The sequence below is a fragment of the Adiantum capillus-veneris genome, chromosome 25 (genome assembly GCF_014529385.1).
Source record: "Adiantum capillus-veneris isolate H3 chromosome 25, ASM1452938v2, whole genome shotgun sequence".
Classification (NCBI taxonomy): domain Eukaryota; kingdom Viridiplantae; phylum Streptophyta; class Polypodiopsida; order Polypodiales; family Pteridaceae; genus Adiantum; species Adiantum capillus-veneris.
In genome coordinates, this window is record NC_140955.1 from 16,729,094 (window position 1) to 16,733,637 (window position 4,544).

Consider the following 4,544-nt stretch of genomic DNA (forward strand, 5'->3'; position numbering starts at 1 on the left):
CAAATGAAATTAGATGTGTCTTATTGTTTGCATTTATCAAAGTGGACATATAAATAATCGTTATAATAATAATTGCATAGAGAGATTCATAGCATTGTTATAGTTATTATGCCATGCATAGACTACATTTCAATGTGTATGGTTGCTCACAATATAGGTGATCGATATGTGGATTGACTAGCGTGCATTGAAAATCTCATATTGTGCATCATGGTTACTTTCATATTGAATGATTTTTAAATTATATATATATTGAAAATAAGAAAAATGTTTCAAAAACTGAACATCCTGTTCTTTTGTTTTCAGTTTTAATTTAAAAGCAATGGAGCAAAATGTGGGCACAAGTGGTACGAAGAAGCCAAAGAATAAAAAAGCTCCTGGCAAAGAGTGGAATTATGCTCACAACATATGTGGCCGATATATGGAGTGGCAATGTAAATTTTGTCATGCAACAAAATCAGGCACTGCACCACGTATTAGGGATCATTTTCTGGCTGGCGCTAAAAACAATTGTAAGAAACGTGAACACCCTCAAGCACCTGTAGTTGCAAAGCGTTTGAGAGAAGAGCTCGCCAAAAAGGGTGGCAAGAGACAACAGATATATAGCTCTGTGCCTTTGAGTCAAGAGTTCCCAGAGCCAAATATTAACTCCGCAAATCCTGTAGTGACGCCAACTAACCTTGGAGAACAACCTACGCAAGGAGAGGAAATTCCAGGCAGTGTTCCTTTTAACGTCACAATGAAGGTGGACTTTGTCAAATGCGTCAAAAAATCATTACATCAAAGCTTTCGAGTGAAGTCTCTAGAAGACGCACAAACTGCACTCGCCAAATCAATATTCTTTACTGGAAGTGCTTTGGTCATGGTAGACAACAATCATCGGAAGGCTGCTTGGAAGAAAATTGGTGAGATTGGTCTAGGATTTTCAGCTCCTTCTTATCACACGATAAGAAATGTTTTCTTGGACAAATGTTACATCGAAGTCAAAGAGCGTGTTGACAAAATAATTCTTGGGAATATTTTGCTTTCAGGATGTACGATTGTGAGTGATGGCTAGTCAAATGTTCAGAGAAGACCACTGATCAATGTAATGTTGGTTTGTCCAAGGGAAGAAACGCTTATAAAGGCAACAATTGTCTCCTTTGACGAGAAGTCTAATGGTCGCTGTTGCACAAAGTGAACATATAATATTTTTGCAAAAGATAGCGCACAATCTGTATTGTGCAGGGGATGGCCATAAACCTCCAAATAAATCCTCTCAGCGTTATCTTTGATCGCATCATGGTTGCACTTTGAAACCTTCCACCTTCCTTTCTTGATCTTTGCGTCCTCACATGGCCATATTCTCTTCATCATGTACTTTGTCACTTCTTTATTGATCTCTTTCCATTGCATATGGTTTGGATTTGCCCACTTTGAGAGCCCGCGAGCAGTATGCATCGCTTGTTGTTGTGCCGACATGCCGTGTGCCAGAGACTTTATGCGCTGAAATGCATTAACAATTGCTTGTTGTTGATCATAAGGCAATGATTGGGTGCCAAATCAAACCACAACAAATGCAACTAATTGAACCACAAGGAAAATTTGAAATACTGACAGTTAAATGACAAATTTGAAATGACTAAAGATAATTGACTCAATTAGGTGAACCACTTCAAACCAGATAATACACTTCAATTAAAAAAAGAATACCCTAGACAAGACATATGTATATCATAGAAATGTTTAAATTGGATAAAATGATGGTGCAAGTTCAACAAGTGGACGCTGGATAGGGTTAGGGTCTGTCTTTAAACGTTCTTTGAAAAATATCAACACGTCAGAAGCATTCGTTCTTTGGTCCTGCTCTTTTAACTTCATCCAACAATCTACTTTAATTCGAATAGCCCTCATAACATCTTCGCCCGGGTGGTGAAAAACTTCTTCTGGAAAATAAACTTTTCTGGCTGCACTCCAAAAATCTGCCAGCATGTCGAATAGGTAGCCCAATGCATAAATGTCGCTCGCTTTTGTGTATGCATCTGTGCACCGTGGATCACATAGTTCAGGAGCAATCCACGGTTGCTTAGCCATCTCAACATTCCTTGCTCTCTGTGCATTCAAAACTGCTTCGTCCAACTATGCGCTTGGATGCAGATAATTATTTACTACGTGCTTAGCTAGTGTTCTCAGCATCATACCCCAATAAATGATACCGACGCGGGGCTTATTGGTGCAAGTACAGTCCAACATTACGTTGAACGGGTGCAGGTCACTGTGCACTATACCGATCGAGTGGGCAGCTGCAACGTCGTCGATTAAGGCATGACAAATTGATGGCATCTGCTTGATCACTACTTTGATCCGCATCGTGTCTATCTCGCTTACAGGAAGATTTTCTACAGGCAATGACCTCCAACCTTGTTGTAGCCTGTGCATGTGTCATCTGAACAATCCGTGAGCGAACGGTAAGCGACACATCATATCGCCCACGGTACCCCCATTGTAGTATGGGAATATCGTGATCCAAGGAGCTTCTGTAGTAAACCCAATGCATCTTACAATGGAGGGGTGAAGCGTTTGCATTCCTTGCTCTGTCTAAAAGTTGTCAAATTTTGCCTCACTCCCTCCCTTGTAACATTTTCCCACATATGTAATGCGGTCTGGAAAAAATGAGATGCCTTTTATAGTGTACAATGTGCACACACCGAAGGAGACTTCTCCAATCCTCATACCTTCTACCAAGGCTTCGTTAGGGATACCGACAAGATGAGCGCACTTTGCATTCAAAGCAGTGCGCATGATTGTACAGGTGCCGCTGGCATCTGATCGACCTCCTAAGCTGCTTGCGCATCTTGGGCCATCTTCAATCTCTTGGGTAAGGCTGCTTGGTCCTATGCTTTCACACGCTTCATATTTACCTTCTGTTCTTTCCACAATTTATCCCAGAGCTCTAATTTTGACATGTCGTAGGCAGGTAGGATATCTTCCTTTAAGTCTATGCAACATACTTTCATATTGCCCAACACTGTCCTGACCTGACCTTGTGGTGGGCGTCAGCTTCTCGTATCCCAGCTGGAAGCAACAACTCGTATTGGCCTTCAAGTCGCAACCTGCGCTCTGTGTTCTCCCATATAGCGCTAGTGATCTCTTTGATGTAGACATCGCTTTCACTAATCTGCTGTATGCGATCAGCTGCACATGATGAGATTGCCCTAAATAAATTCTTTACAAATGACACGCATAATACATTTCTTTTGATCTGACGTCATATTTGCATTGGACAATAAAAAAACAGCATATCAAATACAAATTCATGGTTGCGAATGACACTAACACTCTCATACTATCTCAGGTAAATTCTTAACCACCACTTGAAGACTTTAACAAATGTGCAAGGAAATATTGATAAAAACTGAAAATAATCTTTACTTAAAATTGCAATCTGTTACAAGTGTAAAAAGAAGTTCAAACAAGTGGTTTATAAGAACTTAATTTAGATTAAACAATACATGTTAACAGTCTGACACATCTTAGCATATATTGAATTTTTAACTTATATTTTTCTCCGTGCGTACATATTGATTCAAAAAAAGCACACACCGACTTAAAACCTTCAAAAACATTTAAAACATTGGAAGTATACAATTTGGACTAGCAAATTGTGTTCACACACTTTTTTACATAGAATTTATGTAAATGTAGCAATCAAAAAGCGATGATAATTGATGCTCTTTAAAAAGATACAAAAGAAGATTTAACATGCAAATTTTGTGCCTTTAGATCTTTTATAGATAATTTATGTAAATGAAGCATTAAAAATAGAAATAATGCTTGAGAGTCCTTTAAAAAGATTAAAAAAGAATATTAAACATGCAATTTGTGTGCAAATACTTTTTTACATGTAATTTATATAAATGAAACATTTAAAATAGCGATGATTGATGAATAAAGTATTCTTTTGAATATGATTAGCTAGTATATAATTTCAAATGGATATATGAAATACTCTTCACAGCCGCGTTACCGACCAAGTATTTCATATACTTAATACTTAAAAAATTAACTGCACATGCACATACAAATTATATGACGTTCGTACGGCCAGGTTAACGACTTGAATGCCACATTTATGCAAAAATAGATGCTTCTAACAAATGACACTCTATTAGCCACGTTACTGACCGAGTGCCGCCTGAATCTAAGGAAAAACAATGGTCTGCATACGAATATCATATAGCCTCCTTAACGATCGATGCCCATATGTTTTTTGGGAAAGGAGAAGGGAAGTTGACTTACCATAACGAAACTAGATTCGTCGCGTTACCAAGGTAGTACCCAGACAGTAAGCCAATACTTACCACAAGGACACCATCTTGCCCGCGTCACCGATGTGATGCCCCCGTGATAAGCATTGTTCAATAGAACAGCTTACGCACACACTCCCATTGTGTGGTAAGGTATCTTATTACTACAGTGCACTACGACAAAAGGCACGCTACCACACAACGCATACACACACACAACACATACCCGGATCGTGTGGTCAGGTACTTTGCTGTTGT

The 4,544-nt window shown here is 38.9% G+C and overlaps 1 pseudogene; it reads right to left on the reverse strand.

The window, feature by feature from the left end:
- Positions 1-1,725: 1,725 nt before the first annotated feature.
- LOC147424480 (uncharacterized) lies at positions 1,726-2,349 on the reverse strand (annotated as a pseudogene).
- Between the last annotated feature and the right edge of the window lie 2,195 nt (positions 2,350-4,544).